Raw genomic sequence first — 21,345 nt, 5'->3', positions numbered from 1 at the left:
GTGTTGTTGAGTTTGGCACATTTAAAAAAAAAAAAAAACTTTCCTCTTCTGATTGTGACATGTACGATGTGTGTAAATATAAAGAGCAGAACTTAAAGAGAAATATTAGGACTGTTTTCTTTCATCATCAGCTTTAATTTGAGTAAGCTTATTAAATATATAGATATAGCTTGAAACATATGGAGACAAAATTGCAATAAATCAAAGGTATTTAATAATAATAAAATACTGAGATTTGACTGAGAGTTGGTTTGGATTCATTCTTAAAAAAACACTGGTCAGCAAAGGGAAATTAGAAAATGGCAAAAGAACTGACAGACAGAGGACAGAAATAAATGTTGTGGATGAGCTTGAGAAGAAAAAAAAAAAACCTCTATGACTTTACAGAAAGTCAAGAATGCTTTCTGGAATGCAGACATACATGTTTCTTTGTCAACAATCAAATATTTGAATCTCTGATGATTCAGCACAAGATGCAAAGCCTGCTAAGCCTCAGAAACAGGAGGGAGAACATAATGCAGAGTTATGGTACAAACACTGATAGACTAATGCAATAAAAAGCAACCTCTATCAAAATGATGAAAAGAGGAAAGAGAAAAGAGAAGACAAAGAATGGTTGATTGACCAAAGTAAGCAACTTGTTTGTCAAACGTAGCAGTGTGTTTATGAATGCTTGGCTGTCAGTGGAACTGATACACTGGCATTTATTGATAATTTTATTTCAAATTGAATGTGCTCAAGCACTTACAGTTTAGAGCGTATCATCATTTCCCTCTACAAAGATCTTCTAGTTTTAAATGACCTGCTCGCTAAGCAGAACAGATATACACATATAGTTCTTGGAGGGAGTTTCTTTGTTACTTGCTGTGTGTTATTTAGATCTACACATTTGATACACTGGAACAAGAAAATAATAATGAACAGGGGAACTTAGACAAAAGCAATTGAAAGCTTTGTGTGATGAATACTGTGATGAATTATCAAGCGGGGACTTTTTTATAAATGTGCATGGAAATTATTAAAAGTGAGAGCAACCTACAATACTGTATAGCATAGTCCAGAGTGACTCTGATTAAAGTTGCATGTTTTTAACTGCCTGGTTTAGCCAAAAAAAAATCTTTTTGCATATCCGACTTTGATTGCATCCCATGTCTGAAGGCAGACATATCAGCAATTTATCCCAAAGTAGAACCAACTGTGTGGGAGCTGCTAGCAGATTAGCAGCGAATAATTAATTTAAGTTGAACAGGGGGAGTGTGTGTTTTCTTGTGTAAAACCCAGCATCCCTATATTTGATGTATTTTTAAATCTATGATAAAAAGAGTAAAATAATTAGAAGGTTCTGGACAATAGAATCAGAATACTTATTGTTGTGGTTTTGGCCGAAGCGGCTTTCCAAACACACAGTACATCTGACAACCCTATGAAAAATGCATGGACCAGCAGGTGCAGAGGATTCTCTTTTCTGTGTGGGTTAACAAATTAGATGCAACCTCCCTTAGGTCACGTAACATCATCCCCTATAGATCAGAGAGAAAACAACGGTATGTCACACTATAATTGCGGCCCTTCTCCTACATTTCATGTTGCAGCGCTCGGCTTCAGTGTCGCGTAGAGTTACTGTGCTACCAGACCCAACTGTTTGATAATAAGTCAGTCCAAACCTATTAGCTGTAAATAAAAATGTATGAGAAACAACCTAAATGTAATTTTAGATTACACACTAATGTCAACATCAAGCCGCTACAGTTTAATATTCCACTAGAGACTAATATGTATGGAAAAAAAGCAAAGCATTCGTAATATGCTTACATTTTATTTGCATTTTTGATGTTTATACAAGCAAAGGAAAATCAACCTTGTGGGGTTAAGGAAACCGGGGGGAACACAGAGAGAGGCGGGAGAAGCAAAACAAAACTGCACAGCTATTGTAAGCATTGACCTAGATAGAAACGACAGACAGATTCCACGGATTTGATGTCCTGAAGGGGTTTCACGGGTTTACATACAGGGCTGCTAGATGGGCAACCAGCAAGTGGAATCTATAAAGAGAAGGAGGGAGGGTGCAACTGTGTATGCACGGAGACGCCGGCAGCCATGCATGCATGTATGCCGGTATGCGAGACGGTTGGAAAGAAGAAATCTTCTCAGAGGTCGAGGAGGCCAGATGCAAAATAGAAAGAAAAAACAGAACTGTTTTTTAATCACTGTTTTTGCTTTTTAGCTACTTTTGCATTCATTGTTGGGTAAACATCTGCAGTGGGTATTTGACCGTTTGTGCATCTTTATTTTATAAATGCTCCTCTAGGTTGTTAATATTAAACTCTTTTTGTCACAGATTGCATGTTATAAAGACTGGAAAAAGACTTGATATGTTTCATCAATAAATAACAACGCATCTGAAAATGGTGAAAACCTTGAAAACTAACGCAACAACAAAATTCAGACATCTCCTCCGAAGCTGTCCACTCCACACACTGCCTCTCTCCCTTTTTTCTCTCCTCCCTTCTGGCTTTCTCCATTTTGATTCTGTACTGGTCCTCTGAAATCTCACTGTGGAATCCATCTTGAGTGAGACAAAATGGTATTTCACTCCAGCCGCTGTGAGCTGCTGCAATTTTCTCTTCAAGCACCTCTATGCTCCTGCAATGCCTTTTAAGACATCAGAGCTGGGTTATTGTGTTATGACAGAATGAAGTGCAAGAAAAGGGGACACTACAGAGGGTGGAGATTCAAAATGAGAGCTATTGTATTGAATTGTATTCTATTGTATTTCTTCTTTGCAACCTGCTCCTCTTTAATTCCTCTGCTTTGTCTTTGACTCGCTGACTGCATCATCTTTAGGAGTCATTTCTGTCCACAAAGCCAGTAAGTAAGAAATTTTGTACAATGACATTTAAACACTAAAATGTAACGACTGTAAACTTATAGTGGAGAGCAGTGCAGCATAGTATATAAACCGCTGTGGATTAATTAAAGGCAGTAATTGAGGCCTCAGTTCCCAGAAGCATTAAACATCCCGTGGACAGAGATTCCTGTTACCGTCAGAAAGTACAGTCCTTCTCTCCATTCATTCACGGGCACTGCTACTGTAAAGTGAAAAAGTGCTCCACTCCACCAGACACACTTTATCTAATCATCCCCACTTTGCCAGACACAGAATCTAATACCAACAGCGGGCTCTCACTCTCAGCAGGCTAAATAAGCCTTGATGTACAGATGAGCTAGTGTCACAGCATCCACGCGCTCTGGAGTCGCTGTGATTTAAATGAGACCCGAGCTGGTCGGATCTTAGCGGACAGTGCGCATTTCAGTAACTGAACTAGTTTGTTCCAAATGGACATGCAGTCAGCATCTGCCCACATAAATAGCAGATTACTATTATTTTTTCAAGCACTGTAAAAGACAACTCTAAGACATAGAAATAAAAGAAACAATGTTCTTAAACTCTAATGTTACACTGACGGCAAAACTGACATTACAAGGGCATTTCTTCGCCTATGTAGACATCATATCCTGATTTGAGATGCCTGGATAAACCCTTTCCTGCTTTTGAGAAACCCAGTCATGCTAGTTAAAGTACTCATAAAGAAACCAGGACGATGTATGTGTGTTAGTCCAGTTTCTGACAACTTCTGACTACGCTTTCAGCCAAGTGACATATCAGAAACTTCACTGAACTTTTAAACTACTTTTTCATTTTGCGAGTTGAGCACTGAAGACAAAACTCACTGTGACAGCCCAAATTCTGATGGTGCTGTCTCATTGATTTGATGGCGCAAAACACTAAAGAATCACTATTGTGACCAAATATCAAAACCAAAAAAGTACTGTAGCTCTGATCCACAAACCTCAATATCATACCAGATTCTGGACGACATGTTTAGCCACCACGCACTGGCCGCTAAAGAAGAGAGTGGTGAGCTGGTAAGCGGCTTAGTTTTGCTTTTGTTAGCAGAATACATCTCAACTATTTTTCACTCCTTCATTGCATCTGCACAAACAAGTTCCATGAATCAGTTACGAGGATACTATTATTTATCATGTACATTATATGATGATATGAATATCAGATTTCTCTGTGTTCTATGTAAATGTCATATCAAAAGAGGATAGTACAGGCATACTGATGCGCATGTACATACAGTCTATGCTGTATGTGCTCCTGGTTTGAATGTAAAGGGTTAACAATGTTTAGTAGTGGGTATTCGCTTCTAAAAAGGTTGACTCGGTTAGTCAGTGTTGTTATTGTTTAAAGATGAAGGTGGGACTGGCTCTCAGTAAACTGTGAGTCAGACACACTGAGAAGGGACCCAGTTCTAGTCGGGTCAGCAGAGACAGAGGGATGATGAATGGGCTTATGAATGTTCTAGGTCTGTGTGGTTCCTTCTTTGGCCCACTTCAGCTCCCCTGTGTCACTGCAGATATTACATTAAAATTAAAAACAGACAGCTTTCTGTCATTGGCTTGCTGCACACTACCTATTGTATGTTGAAAAAGATGCATCTAATTATTTTCATCAAATATGGTGGGATCTGACAAAGAAACAATACCATTTACTACCCATATTAAAAACTCCCTACACTAAAAACATGAGGGGGGGAAACACTGCACTGACGCCTGTGGTGGTGAAAAGTGAACATTGTGTTCTCAGACTAATTTCTGCCTGTTCAGAGTCCGGGTACGCTGCATCACGAAACAGGTCGCAGGGGTCCGGACGTTGGATCGCAGCTTTAATCTGAGCTGATTGAGGTCAGATCGCAGCACTGAACTCTCCACTGCAGAGCTCCTCTGGGCTGCATGGCTACATGGAGAGAAACTGAAGACACTGATATGACTATTCAGCACACCAAACCAGGAAATATCTATAGTTAATCAGCTTCTCCGGCTATTTAAATGTCCGTACACAGCAGCAATAATGACATCAAGAAAAGAAATGACAATGAACTGAACTAAGGTCTCCAAATTTAGCCTGACAAAGAAATGGGAATAAAGCTTCCTTATCCTAACTACCGCAGTGTACTTGAAAGGGAAATGGAAATGTAGTCACATACAGGAGAGTGCAGATGGGACGCCCAGTGGATTTTTCTACTGTGAAGAGTACCAGTAAGTAAATTACAGAATGAGTTAAGTAGGTTACTACAGGTGTGATGAAGCAACATAATCTGGTAGATAAAGGGAAGTGCAGGGAATTAGGTGAACTAAGGCCCTGGGGGTACAGTGTGTAATGAGGAATTATCTGTAATTCAAAGTGCTCAGCTAAAATCTCCTAAAAGTTATGGTGTTGTTTCACACCCAACACATTTGATTAAAACTGTGGTCAATTTGCCTTGCCTTGCATTTTATCATGTTTACAATTTTAAGAAGAATTGATTAAGTTGGTGGGAAAAACAAAAAAGATGAATATTGAAGAAAATCCTAAGACGTGAGATAATAATCACAAAAGAGTGTGGAGAGGATTTGTCTTTAGGCCCGAAAGCTGAAGAAGAAGAAGAACATCAACAAGGCAGAAGTTAAAATATAAAGTTGAATATTGTCATCTTTCATCAACTAACTCATAACGTAACTCAGTTGTTCTGAAACAAAGCATTAGAACGTGGACTATCATCGGACAAAAAAATGCATTAGCTTGCAAAAGCTAGAGCTTATATTAAACTCAGGACAAATCTTCAGCACCTGTAAAAGTCACCTATAAAAATCTCTTTCTCTCAATGCACCTGCAGTGTGAATAGATTTCAAGAATACAAGTAAATGACAGAGCTGCCATTGAAGTCTCTGTGAAGAAGGCATCCTTGATTCAGTGGAAGTTTTGGCATCAGAGCTGGAATGCTAAGAAACTCTCTGTCTCTTATTCAGCCTCAAAAACCTCTGTGTTCCTGTTTGGCTCATTCTACTTCCTCTCCTGCTTCTTTGCTCTCTAGTGCTCGGTCTCTCTCTTTCTCCCCCTCTGTGTCCTGAATGCTAAAACAGTGGCTGGCTGTGTCAGAACACTGCAATGAAATCCTGCAGTCTCAAACGCCCACATCGAGTAAACTCCTTCTTTTACCAAGACACTGACCCCAAATGTAGGGATGCACAATATTTTTGGTTCCGATATATTGAACTTAACGATTGAACTTAACGATTGAACTTAACGATTGTTATGCCACAAATGATAAGATTTTAACTAATTATTACTCCTGATAATTCATATAAAACATCCATCTGTGTGTGGATTTTCTCTATGCTTTCTTCTATGCTTATTCCCAGAGCAGATGAAACGAGGTTTAAACTATACCTTAAATGTGTTGATGATGATAGTGTTCAATATACCTGCAAGTGCAACAAAATCTGCCAGTAAGAGAAATAGTATGTGCAACTGAACTATAACCATGATAATGAAAACATGTAATTATTTTTCCCTGAAATTTCAGGGCAAAACTAGGTTCGAATCCATGGGCCGACTGGGCCTTTCTGTGTGGAGTTTGCATGTTCTCCCTGTGTCTGCGTGGGTTCTCTCCAGGTACTCCAGCTTCCTCCCACCATCCAAAGACATGCTGGTTAGGTTAATTGGTGATTCTAGATTGGCCTTAGGTGTCAATGTGAGTGTGAATGGTTGTCTGTCTCTCTCTGTGTTAGCCCTGCGATAGATTGGCGATCTGTCCAGGGTGTACCCCGCCTCTCGCCCGATGACAGCTGGGATAGGCTCTAGCAGACCCCGCGACCCTTCACAGGAACAAGCGGTTACGGAAGATGAATGAATGAATGAATGAATGAATGAATGAATTTCAGGGCAAAACTACACAGAAGCAGCATTTCAATTTTGTGAAATGTGTAGTTATATACTATATAATCCTTTTGTGTAATCGTGTCTTGTAAAAGATTAGAGATTAAAGGATTGTGAACAAAAAATCTTCGTTTTAGGAATATTCGTTTTAATATAATTAAAGGCTCTCTGGTAAATTATGATAGAAAAACACCTGTTTTTCTATCATAATGATTGTATCATTCTTCTTGTATCATGCCTAATCTAATCAGTTATCTAATGTCAAAGAGTCACTGGAGCATCAACAACAAATGTAAATTTATGTGTCATTATGTGTGTTGGCATTATTTTGCTCCACTTCCTGGTGTTGCGGCTACAACAAAACACCACTTAATGCCATGAGTCTGGATCCATCATTCAAACTGTTAAATCTGTTAAAATAACACTCAAATGCCAGCCACTTTATCTTTACCTTTAAGAGGCATTTCCAAGTAGGGAACTGTTACAAGGAGGGCAGAGTGAAAGCCAGTGATTGGTAGCGTTATACCACCACTGGTTTTAATTAAACATGGATTTTCATTTATCATAAATAATTTGTGCATTACAATTCATGCAAAAAATGGCCAACTGCCATGAGATGAACAATTCATATTTAATAAACAGCTTAACAAGTGAAAGATGTCATTTTAATAAATCATGACTCCTACCCTTCTTCAGAATATGTGCTGGTCAGGTTGCTTCTGTATCAGGCAGCAGATTTAGTGAAAATAGTGTGTTGTAATTGAACACAATAAATAAACATTTATTGCAATATCATGACAAAGGACATTCAAAACTGCACATAAAATGTTCACTGTCACTTGCCAAACGAGATGACAAAATAGTGACTGAGCTTACGACCCCAGTAATGAAATTAAACCGTCTGACAAGGTAGGTTCAAAGACACACCTGCAATTAAAACATATTGCCAAAGGGGTTGCCAAAGAGAATAAAACGGAGATCTTTGTGAATTTGTTTACAACACAAAGGCTCTGATTTGTTGTTGGGCAAATGTGTGGAGAGGTATTTTTCTAACAGTTGAAACATGCCCCATAATGAAATTCCAGTGGTGTGTTACTACACTTATATTCTGATAAGAATTGCGTCTGGCTCTACCAGGCTAGAAAATAAGTATAAAATGGAGAATGACTTAGATGCAATGCATCTCATCATTACCTTATTTTCGGTACATATGGTACATCATGTTTGGATGAAGAGTTCTCAAGAAAGCTGCAAGCTTTTCTTTTTTACTTTTGTTTTTTTGTTTACATCCTTTTCCAAACAGGCATGTTTTGAACCAGTATTGCCAAAATCAACATTATGTTCAACATAAATCCAAGCCCACAATGTGAAATTACATTATGGTACAATGATGGAGGCAAAGAAGGAGCAGCACACTGCACCGCAGTAAAGAGAAGGTTTATGTCACGACAGGAGAGCACCTTTGTACAAGACTGCATGGAGAGAGGATTAATTTTACATTAATGTATAGTAGCTTGCTGAGCTAGGCTGCAGGTATGCACCTGCTCACACACACATCACAAAAACTGCTGAAAAAGAGAGTCAGGTCTCCAAGGTTAAAGAGTCTGGGGTGGGGGGGTTGCTGCTGCTGATGTCTTTGATGAGGTTAGCAATCCAGTAATCTCTGCTGAAGCACAGAGCCATTAAACAGCATGTTGATAAGCAGATCTGTGCGTTGAAGAATGTCAGGACAGCAGCATCAAAATAGCAACACAAGTTTGAGGCAGTTGTTCAGCAAGGAAGAGGATAAACATGATGGTATCCAGACATAGAGATAATAACTGCTAGCAAAAAGCAGGTAATATGAAACCAGTAAGTCTCATCTATATTCATATTTATTCACATTAAGGACTGAGCAGAGTGTTCACACTGGTGATAGAATTTTTATTTAATATTACTGGTGTTTCGATCCAAGGCGGGGTTTAAAAATTTGACTGTCTGATACAAGTCTTCATTTGAAACCTTGGTTCCATTTTGTTTTAGATATGTGCCATTTCTTGCATCCTCTCAATGTAGAAAACCCCACGAAACTGGACAACAAGATTAGCAACATTTTGGAATTAAAACGTATGATATCAGAGAAGAGCTGGACAAAAGCAAAGTCATGTGCAAGATGTGCCAAATAGAGGTAAAACATTGTGGAAATACCACAAATCTCCAAAACCGACATCAGCTTTGTGAAAATCCCTCTAATAATAACTAAGCAAAGTTGTTTTGAAACTGAAATATCTCTAAATGAATCTGCTGCAAACTGAATTGAGTAAAATCGATTTAGGACCTTGTGAATTGCAATCAAACTGACAAGGCGCCAAAGGTTAAGTAAAAATCCAGTATCCGTAACACGTTTTATGCTACTGCCACACAAATCTGTATCTTTTAAAACAATGGTGATTTCATTTGCAACATCACACAAAACAACGCCGTAAAATCCAGAATGACATGATTAGCAATCATTTCTCTACTGGCACATAGGGGGAGGCCTCTGCGCAGGTAAAACTGCAAGGAACCAACTGGAACAAGACAATTTAAAGCTGCAACACTAGTGCAAGTAAGTAGTTAATGATGCCTACAGCACATTGTTACCCCGACAACCCAGGTAGATAAATTATTGATGCCTGGATATGCTCTGTAAATACAATCTGAACAGTGCTGACAGTGTGTCCTGAAGATATGATTTGAGAAACAAATCGTAATGGCCTGCAATGCGAATATAGTCATAGACATTAAAATTTTGACAGTGGTCACTGAGAAAAGTAACCAGGCTGTTTGCAGTAAGGTGGCACATCGCTCAAGTAGCTCTATTACATATGTAACTACTAAAGCACGTGTTTATCTGCGAAAAAAAAACAAAAAAAGATTCAAGCCAAAAGACAATCGCAGCTCTTATTACACCAACCTTTATCCTCCTGCCTCTGAGATGTCCATTTTATCTTACTACGCAGATATTTCCACAGCCAAATGGCCTGCAGAATAATCTAATCATTTACTTAGTGTTACTACATTACAGTACTATAGTTTAAAAAAAAAAGAGTCTCTCTAAGCCACAGCAGGAGAAACTGTTGTCAACTGATGCACTCTGTGTTTGACTCTTGAAAATTATACTCGTAGATGGATAGTAAAATGAGTAATTAAATCTAGCCTTCTATTTCCTCCATACTGGAGAGAGGGGATGTTGGCTTTGGGCTGTTCAGTAGTGTGCACGCATATATGTGTGTCTATGTGTTCGTGTACGCAACATGTGTAGCAGTCTGCCGTCATAACCTAATTATTGCAGCAGCTTAACAACAGCAATTAGCACATTTCCATCAGACGACACTAATTTGTGAATTCCATTCCAGCTCCATTCAGGACCAACACACTGGGAAAGAGAGGGACTTAATTCACTGTTGAGCTACTGGCAATGCTAAATCCATATCTATAGAGCTGTGAAAATTGCTTATGGTAATTGCAGTTATTGTAAAACTAGGCTGACGCTTTAATGAAATTTCAAATTTTAATCATTTGTTTTTTTTTTGTATTGTCCGCATTTACTGACTGCTCCCCCGAAGGACTCCATGTTTCCTCATCTGACTTCCCAATAAAATGGCTCTCCCCGACAGCTCCCTGAGATAAATGAAACTGTTCTATCTCACTCTGGAGGGAATGGAGAATCCCATTTTGGCAATACCCACACCCCATATATACACATATATATATATATATATATATATATATATATATATACATACACACACACACACACACACACACATATGCGCAGGAGATGAAAACAAAAAAACTGAGAGTGAACAAACATGACAGGCAAGCTGCAACGGCCAGTAAAAGATGCTAAAAAAACTCTGACTGAGGGGGACCAGCAATCAACCGACCTGTAGTCCACGGGTAAATGGTAATTTTTTAAAAAGATATTTTTCCTGCTTTGTGCTCATAAAACTCACAATCCACACAAGCATGAACATAGGTGATGACATAAAGCTAACTGAATAGCACTTCTCTGGAAAGAGATGAGATACCCCAAAGACTTGTTTTCAGTAACCTAAAACTGTGCTGGCCTGTGCCTTCAAGGTTTGAAAATGTTTATTAAAAACACGCTAGTAGAGGTGGACAATGCAGGTATCTCTACTAGAAGCCGTATTCACTGCTTTAAAGATATACAGCACTGCCAAAATTTGACAACAACGATAATTTGCCCTAATATTTCTCAGTATTCTGGGATTTTTGAAGAAATCTCCCTTGTGGATGCACCAACATCAGTCAAAAACTGTTTAAGGTGAACAACTCCAGCAGTCTTTGTGTATGCAACTGCCTCTGAATAACACTCCGCACCCCTCCTTTTTCTTCATCCCCCTCATTTCCCCATCTCCCTGTCTTCCTCCACCCTCAGACCCCCCCCCCCCCCCCCCCCTTTCTTCCTACGCAGAGATGCATGTTGAGTGATAGGCCTGTGGATGAGTCTGGACAGTGCGTCTGAGGCCCTGGTTTTTAATAGGGTTCTGTTCCCAGTAATTATGCTGACACAATTTGATCAGCGCGGGGCTAAGTATCTTCATCTGAGGGAGATCGGGGGGAATTAACGCTGATGTAATAAGTACAATTTGTCACTATTAAGACGGAGGTGTTGACAGGCACTGGTGTTGTCAGGGCAACTGATGGCGCTCCCTTGCTACAGTATGTATTCTACTGCATCCGGCGTGCAGAGCTGTCAGGCCCCCTCAGTAATCGATTCCTTGGGTTGCTCTGCACAGCCAAAAGCACACATACTATGACATACTGATATACAGTACACTATAATATAGACATACACCGCCTGAATGTGGTGCAGTGCTACACGACATGCAAACACAACCTATAAACATTCAAGGTGCATGCAAAACTTACACATATATCTGCAACAAAGCACAAGATAAATGTGTGCTTCAACCAGCAGTTACAGTACATTAATGTCACAACTAAAGCCCACCTTCAGTTCCAATACTGAGATGGTACACACTTACAAACCTCACTCTTACAGTGACACAACTAAAGCAGTCAGTGTCATTACATCAAGTCTGCAAGGGTGCAGGGTAGGAAGCATAAAAAATATATTAATGAGAGAGGAGTGCAGGCCTCACTCATTGCTGGGGAGACAAGCAATGCCAAGATCTTGACCCTCCAATCCATCTCATTGAGCCTTTTTCTAAAAGGAATCCACATTAGCGATTCATTCAAAATGCAGTTGTGCAAGCTATAGTGCTTCAGTGAGGTCTTCTGACAGCTTTTGTAATTTTAGTGTCTGAAACGCACTAAACATTTGAAGACTTTGAGAATATACCCATTTTCAGGTTTAAATCAAGTATGTGCACATGCAATGTCATAGTGTTACATTAAAATAATCTTTAAGATGTCAGTTGCTTTGATGATACCATTGGCTGTTGACAATAATGGTCAGTGAATTTAATACTGTAGATTCTGCTTGAAATGTCACCTGTCACCCGCTGAGGGCAGCAAACTACTGACCATGTATTAAGTTGACTAAACGCTCTTCCTGCCCATAGGATGACTGGCAGTGCCCATCTTGGCAGTGCCTGACAGCTGGCTAATTCAAAAATGGGCAAAGAGTTCAAGTCTTCTTGGATCTGAGGTGGGTGGGTGATGACAAAGCTGATAATGAGCAACCTGAGACGGTGCAAATTGGCCACGCCTTAAAATTACAAAAAGTTTAGGCCTTAATATAATCAAAATGGGTTGTCACGAATGTCAAAATTAACTATAGAGACCAGAACTGTTTTTGTACCAAGTTTTAAACATTTATTCCTGCTGTAAAGCTGTGCATTTCAACTAGAAGGTCTATGAGGACTTGATCACTTTTGGAGCTAGCCTCAAGCGGCTATTTGAGGAGCTGCACTTTTGTGGTACTTAATTTTTAAGACCCAGTGCTGCTTGCAGCAAGCAGACCTTGACCAGCCACAATTGCTAGGAGCAACTCTTATGTATTTACAGTGCAGCTAACCAAACCCAATATGGCAGGAAAGAATTTGGTGCATCATTTTTTATTTAGAATTATTTAATGACACTGTTAAGCTTGTCCATCTGTCTCTGAGAGCGGGATTCAAAATGCAGACTTATTAGTTTTTACAGACACACACACAACGTCACACCTCGTAAGCCTGCCCCAAGCTATAACAATACCATCGATCCACCCACACACACTATCAAGCTGCTGGTCAATCATCAACAATACGCAACACAGTCCCCGACACAATCTTCCATTATTTTCAAATCCATGTCAACAAAAATCAACAACGACAATAATCAAAAGTAGCATGAGTCGTCCGTGAGTAATAGCTGTCCATTTTGAGAGATAATAATACAGCAGCAACTGATGGGATTAGTCACTGATCAGCACAAGACAAACAAGCACCTCTAAAAATACAGACATTCTCAAGGAACTGCACATACGCCTCTGTGATACAAAGAGGTAAACAGAATGGATTTCAAGTTGTGCACCATGAAGTAGAACAGGATATAAATCTGTCTATTGATTGTTTCGGTGAGAAAAGAAATGCTATCAAAAGTATTGACAGCATTTGTCATAAATTAGGCTGAGATTAGAAAACGTATTGTTATTGATGGCTACCCGTTAAAAAGCTTTCAGAAAAGGTCAGCACATACTGTGTGCAGCGTTAAGATCATACAAAACAATAGAATAGTTCACATTTAGACGTAGTAATAAAAGATATTAATCAATATATTCAAAGTTGCAAGGCTATTTATGCAGCTTTATCACAAGTGATTATCACAAGTGATGAAGACGTTTCTGTTGCTTTTTTTTGTGACAAATTTCTCATTTCTGGTTGCGGCTACAACACACAGTCATTCCTTTACAAAAAAAGGACATGAGTTTACTACACATACATTATGGAACAATAACAGGGTGAAACCAGATGAATGATCCAGAATCTAAACTAAATGTCGACAACAGAACATGACAACATGAAATAACCCACATATCACGCTTTTGACGGATGTGGCCACCGGCAAAACTATCATGACTGTTTTTTGATTTTAAGCAACAGGAGCAACAATAAAATCCTTTTCACAATGCGGCCCTGTTGTTCTTAACGAGAATGACTTAATGAAGCATGTAACAGGGTCAGAAACTTGCTCTGGATTGCAAATTTGCCTCAGGGCCTAATTTACCTGAGTGATCAGGTCTCAGGGATGTTAGGAAGAGGCAGGCCCTGCAGGAGTGAGTATTAGTGTGCTCTATTATGGGCTGGCGCTAATAAAAATCAGTGTTTGCAGAGAAAGGAAAAAAAAACAGAATGGCGAGTATTAGAGCTCATAGAAACAGATGACAAATGACATACAGGATTTCACTCCCTGCACCACCGTGACCAAAAGTCTGACACTTTCCACAGATGTACAACGTAGACACAGAAGGTAAAGGAAAGTAGCAAAAATAAGAAAACCGACTTCCATGTAATCAATATTTGTATACACTCTTTACTTCACTTACTCTTGCCAATTACGCTTCCGCTCAGGACTGGAATTACATGAGGTCACCACCTATATGAATTTTTCATGCAAGACATTTTTCCAACTACTGTAAGGATATGCACAGTGTCAATAATAAAACAAATGGTGGCTGCATGCTTCTTCCGAACAAAGCTAAGGTAACATTATCAGTCAGACAATATATCTGCTATGACAAAGTCCTAAATGAATGAGTCCCTCTACGAACATATGCAACAAGAAGATGGTCACGCAGCTGTCAGTCGAGCACAGTCTGCACACACCCACACAGTCCTCACACAAGGTGTAATCAGACACAATAGATGAAGACACCTGTGTGGGTGGACCAAACGTGCGTGGGGCCTTTGATGTAAGCGGCTAATGAAGCTGGCTCTCTTTAACCTCTATTTAATGTCTCTGCTGTAAGATGGCATGTGTTAAATGCTAAACTGAAAGACACGCACTGAATTTTCATTGTTCACTGTAACACCAGTTTATACAGATATAGCTAGTCCGTGACAGGGACAATACACATCCATGGCTGGAATGATTTCCCTCACAATGACGTGGTGAAAACAGACCAAGAGGAATATGTTGTGATGCTTCTTCTACCCTTGACGAGAAGCAGTGATTATAGCCAACACTACTGTACTTTGACCGTATTAAGTTTAATCTGTGTCATGTAAGTGCCAGAAGATGCATTATTTTATGAAAAATGACACAATATTCATTGTAATTAATCTATGTGACAGTGTGCATGCAATGTCTGATAGCTTCAGTTCTGTAGTTGTAGATTCTGTTTTTTTAATAAGCAAAACATATAACAACAGAATAATATATTCAGTGTAAGTATTACATATGCTGAATATACAAGTGGGAATACACAAAGTTTGCTCCCCTTAAGGGCCATGACACACCAAGCCAGCGTCAGAACATCCGTAAAAGTCTGTAGTTTTTACTGTATGTCCTGCACTATCGTCACTAGTTGGACCCTTGTAGTAGGCTTTTTAGACAATGATGTCTAATCACTGGAACAAGTCACTCACAGAGAAATGACTCTGATCAGTTGTTCAGCTTAGAAAAGAAAAACAAGTAAAACAAAAGTGAACAAAACAAAACCAAAGTCTCTTCTCATTCTTCTTCTTCATCTAATCTGAACGTTCAAATCCACAAATCCACACCTTGATCATCTGGAATGAACAAACTACAGACAAACTGATCAGCATGATTCAGGAGGGGCCCTCTCTAAAGATGTTTCATAACTCGATTTAGGTTCCTAGCCTTCTAACTAGTAGTAGTTTTGCAGGTGCCCAAACACATCATTAGTATTTCACTGTACCATTTGTCTGCACTGAATGGGCAAACAATTCAACAACTCTCAACACTATATTATATGCTAAATGTTAATAAGCACTTCCTGATTATTTCATCTTCATCTTCTGTAACCGCTTGTCCTGTGAAGTGTTGCAGGGGGGCTGGAGCCTATCCAAGCTGTCATTGGGCGAGAGGCAGGTCTCCAGTCTATCACAGGGCTAACACAGAGAGACAGACAACCATTCACACTCACATGCACACCTACAGCCAATTTAGAATCACCAATGAACCTAATGAGCATGTCTTTGGGCAGTGGGAGGAAGCTGGAGTACCCGGAGAGAAACCAGGCAGACACAGGGAAAACATGCAAACTCCACACAGAAATGCCCAGTCAGGACCTGGGACCTTCTTGCTGCGAGGCATCAGTGCTAACCACCTCGCCACTGTGCCGCCCCCTGATTATTTCACACAGTGCAGAAACTGCCCATAGCACAGCACAGAACTAACGCCAAAGCTTGACAAAATTCCCTCTGCACAGTATGTTACATTTAGTCTCATAAGATACAGATGACACTACACATAAAAAGATATCAGTCACAACCAAGTTAAGTTTGCTAGTATTCTAGCCACAATACTGAACGCTTCCATTAAAAGTCTATCCATATTAACTTTGTACCTAAAAAGAAATGTTCCATTATAAAAGGTAATAGTTTCTTGGTTAGCTTCGTTATCTGTCTGTCTACATGACAAGTCTTACAATAACATGAAGGAATTCCTGAGCAAGGTTTAGTTTTAATATCATATCCACCTTCACTCTCCCTCGTGTCACATCCCTCCTCCTCCTCCTCCTCCTCCTCCTGCCCTCAGTCTCTTCTCCCAAAGTTTTCAGGTTTGAAATATTAATGCAGCTTTTTGTGAACTTCAGTGGGTTTTGTCCATTTTCTTCATCAAACACACTCAAAAGCTTCTGCAATAAAGGAGGGCCTTTCTTTGTGCTTTGAGCAAAGTGCTTCGTATCTGGTAGACTTTCCTCAAAGAGATGCATGTCAGAAAGAAGAAAACAAAAGCTTCTGAGATGCTGAAAGTTCAAACCGATGTGTATGTTCTCCAGAGTAGACCTCGGTGTATAAACTCATAAGAACACAGTTGACCACTGTCGCTTGTGAATGTACGACGAACCTTCTTCCATCAAGAGCACTCCCAGGGATAATTAATGTTGCCGGGCTGCTCTGAAATATCCTTGATGAGGCCCTGCGTTCCTCTGTGAAGGAGACCACACTCTAAAGACTCCTGTCAAGTCACGTCGTCATCCAGCAGTGACATAAAACTCAGTGACGTGTGACATTAACCAAAGGTCGCATGTAGACTCCTTCTACAGCCAGAATGGCGATGAGCCTCAAAGGGATACGTGCTATCATCCAATCATCTGGACGGGAGGAAAGCCAAACAGGAAGTGATACACTCTGAGCTGTGTGGCTCTCTATCTCGATTGGACAGTGTTGTGACATAAGCGCCTCTGGCAGCTCAAATCTGGATTTGGATACCAAGGACTCATGATGATGATGAGAAATGGGCTGTTTTATTTGACAAGGGGCTTGTTAGTTGTCAGAAATGCGTGCTCATCTGGGAATATGTATGCTGTAAACTGCTGAAGATAGAGAGCAATGGCACGAATAGGAATGCTGTCTGTGTGTGGGATCTGATCAGGCATCTGTTATTTTGGAGCTCCTCGTCTATGGCACACAAGCATATGCACGTACACATTTGGTTGATATGCTGTGATGTACAATATTCAGGCATTGTCTTGGCAGGCATTTTTTGTGTGTGCTTCGGGCTCAGTCAGCACTTCCACACGGTGCTGTCCAGCTGACGTCAGGAGGGCAAGAGCTACTGTACCAGCCAGGCAACCCCCATCCACAGCCCTGTGAAAGCTTTCAATGTCTGCATCCATATGGCTCTGTCATTCTGCTCTGTCTCATTTTCCTTACATTTGATATGAGATTTTCTCGGCCTCTTTCTATCCTTATCTTTCCCTCCTCTTTCATCACCACTGCCTCTCTAATTGTTTCTACCTCTACTCTCTTTGTCGACTTCTGTCTTATTTTGTTACAGTATATATTTGTCATTTATTCTGCGCCTTCCTCTGAAGCCTCTTGTCATTCTCTCCCTAGTTCTTCCTTTTTCCCTCTGTCTCACCTCATCTGTCTCATCTCTCTCTCTCTCCGTGCATGCCTTCCTTTCTCCTTCCTCTTGGTTTCAAAGCAAACACTGCCTCTCCTTGTCCAGAGTCAAAGACTCTCCTCTGTCCTCTATCCACCGTTTTGGAGAGCCACTGCGGGCCTGCCACTCAGTATGCACAGTGGCCACGTGGCCCGACAATGGCTCATTTCAACCTCAATTTCCCCCGAAATGAATGGGAGCCCACCCTTGTGCACGCGGCATGCCTTTTAATTGGCCCAAGTTAGATTCGAACCATTAAACCACTGATGTCGACACATCTTCGCCGCGCCCATTCCCCCCCCCCCCCCACAGCCCCATTCACACACACGCACGCACACACAGTCTTTTCCTCTCAGGCTGCCAGAACATAAACGTCTTATCTCTCGGCCCCAACCGAGCACAGACGCCATGAATATTCAGCAGCTTCCATCTCCGTTTCAGCAGACAACAGTAGGCGCATGCACGCAATTGCCAACATACACACACACACACACACACACGTGCAGAGAGAACACATAAACACACATATACATTCACACACACAGAGATATGGCCTTTCTTCTGCACCCACCATTTCCAAACGGGCATTGTTTACGCTTTGCTGAGTTTAGCTCGTTTGTCTCTTTCCCCTCATTTGCTACAGTACGAACAGTGTATATCTGAGAGATATTGATTAAAAGCCAGGGGAGAACCAGCAGTGCAGTTCTCACAATGCGCAGATATTCGCCCATTCTGCGGACACCAAATCAACGTTTTTCACTTTAGAGTATCTGTAACACTTACCTGGATCCAGGACGGGAAAGCGTGAAACAGAGAGAGGGAGAAAGATTAGATTTATGCACTGCAGTACCAGACCCATGTAGTAGTGTATATTTATACAGTATGTAGGCATATTGATTATAATTTCACATCACTCATGTGCTTGACATCCATCAACATTAATTAAGCTATGTTTATAGGATGCAACCTTTGGCACTGAAATCAACTGATCAGAAGTCAGATTCAAACCATTTGTTCTTCTAAAAAGTAAAATTATGAAAGACCTAACCCATTAAAAACCAAAGACAAGCCAATTTAAAAATACAATGGTCTGCCTTTGATGGCTTTTCCATAGATAAATGCACTTGGAGCATATCATCTGTTACTATCAGTCAGTCATTAAATAAAGAGCAGATTAATCAGTGAGCGTCCATGGCTTCGGGTACGAACCCTCGTCTAATCAGAGGAAAGGCTGGGAACCAGGTGTGTTTCATCTCTCTGAAACACAGCCTGAACCCAGCCAAGAAGCCCAGCCCCGGCTCTACTCCAACACCCCTTTGAAATATTTCACTCCAAATTCACAATAGCCCAATCCCCCCATGGATGTTGTCAGAGATGAAAGAGGCAGCATGCTCTGGTGCTCTGTCCGCACTGCTCTCTCTTTCTCTCTCTGCTCATTCTCTCTGGAATAGAGAGAAAAAAGAAAGTGAATGCTCAAGTAGCTCCTGCACTCTTCAACCATTTTACACTACTGCTTTGATCTCCTTACAGCATGCCGCCGTCATAGTAACGGATCAAAATCTCAGTGTCTTTGTATTAGAAGATTTTCTCCCTCTTTTAACTTAGTTTGACTCGCATGCATTTATTTGCTTGTCTAAACCATCCCTCTTCTCTCTCTCTACCTCTCCTGCCCTCCAGTTGCTGGGAGGGTTTTCCTCCTCGTTTAGCTCGTTAGTGTGTGGCGGTAGCCGGCAGGATCAATTATGGGGGAATGCGAGCTTGCGTCTCAGTATCATTACCCAGCAAAAACTATATTAGTTCAGTCTGAGGGGAACACATGGGCAGAAGGCAGTCTGATTATTATACCAGCCTGCCAGCCAGCCAGCTACTGTTCCTGTTCTTTGGCAGCGTCTGCAACTGATCTCCAGCTGCTACTGGCCTCGCTCACTCCTCTATTATGTTCTGAGCTAGACAGGATACCATGTTCACTTTGATCAGAATCAAAAATCACTTTAACTGACAGCAAAGGCACAGGAAATGTTCCTGGTGACATGGTGCAGAGTAATATTCCGAAATAGACATCATGTAGACCAGTGGTTCAATGGGTAACTGGTTCAAAGAAAACACAACCTTGCATATGAGCAGTGCAATGACACAAAGTGACTCCACATATTAATATTCAGCATTCAGTAGGCTGTATAGATCTGTAGGCCTAGAAACCTAATGTAATATCCTTAATGCTTTGGTCTTTGCTGCTTAAAGTGGATAACTGTATCACTTAGAACAAAGATGCATCCATTTTCTGAAGTTCTTCTTCTACATGAACTTCTCAATCAATCGCTATTCACAGGCTCTGTGGGGAAATTTCCAGTCACATAATTACAAGCTCCTAATGAATAATGTGTTGAGATTATTGTGTAAACTGCGGTTTTCACGCTCAAGAATGTCATTTTAGCCTCAAATAAAAAACACTCCAACAATCAAAGAACCATGGGCAACAAAGGCAGACTGTGACGTCACTTCACATCACCTGAGTCTGAACTAAAAAGTTGCATTTGATCACACCGCAAAAAACGTGAAACTGAAAGAGCTACTATTAGCTAAGAGACTAGGAAACTAGGAGGAGCTGCAAGCTATCATCGTAAAGCTGGCCCCTACTGAATTATTGAAAATGCTGAATCTCCTGAAAAGCCAGCATACAGTGAGTAGTGGCAATGGTGCCAGATACACAAAAAAAACTAGGGCCACAAACACTCATCAGCTACCCAACACTGGAAAATGGACAACCATATGGGTCACAGCCTGAAAGGTTTCCCTATAATCCCTATAATGATAGTCCATTGTGACCGCGGGTGGGTGACCTTTAACTCAGACAGTGGCACTTTAGATTGCTGCTTAGCATTACTATTGTAATAAAGGAATAATATTGAGGTAAAATTGTATTAATTCCATAGTATTGGTGGTTGTAGTGCAGAGAAACAATAAAAACACTGAACTATCTAACTATAAGTATGCTGTAACAAAGTGTAACTTCACTGAAATACAAGACGAAGGTTGAACACATTCAAAGATCATCAGGTGCAGGGTTGATTTGATGAGTTCTGATCTCTCCTCTGTCTGCTTTTTATATCTGATGATCTCCCTTATCACGTCTCTCCCACTCTCGTCCTCCATTTCAATACCTTACAACATCCATTTTCTTTTGTTCCCTACTGCTTTCCTCATCTTCGCCTGTCCGAAACTTTTCTCCATCCATCTCCTTCTCAGTCCCATTTCAGTCTCCATTGCTATCTATTTCACTTTCTCTCCCTCTTTTCTTCTCCCTCTCGCCTCTCCCTCAGAGGGCAGACTTTAGGGAGTAATCCAGCCTCCCAGACAGCTGCACATCACCAGCTGTCTGAGAAAGCTGCACTCTCTCTCTCCTCTTCCTCTGTCTGATTCCCTTCCTCCTTCCTTGTCTGCCCTCCCTCTGCCTCTCATCTGAATATACAGAGAGGGTGCAGCCAGATGCAGCCCATCACTGATGTCAGATT

General features: G+C 40.6%; 1 protein-coding gene across 12 annotated transcripts in view; it reads right to left on the bottom strand.

Moving 5' to 3' along the window:
- Nucleotides 1-21,345, bottom strand: part of dscamb (Down syndrome cell adhesion molecule b) — a 120,113-nt gene that overhangs the window by 41,375 nt on the left and 57,393 nt on the right. The gene's annotated exons all lie outside the window — the stretch shown is intronic.

The sequence above is a fragment of the Chelon labrosus genome (genome assembly GCF_963514085.1).
Source record: "Chelon labrosus genome assembly, chromosome: 13".
In the NCBI taxonomy this organism is placed as follows: domain Eukaryota; kingdom Metazoa; phylum Chordata; class Actinopteri; order Mugiliformes; family Mugilidae; genus Chelon; species Chelon labrosus.
The sequence above is the reverse complement of the archived record's forward strand: the minus strand, read 5'-3'. Positions and strand labels throughout refer to the sequence as shown.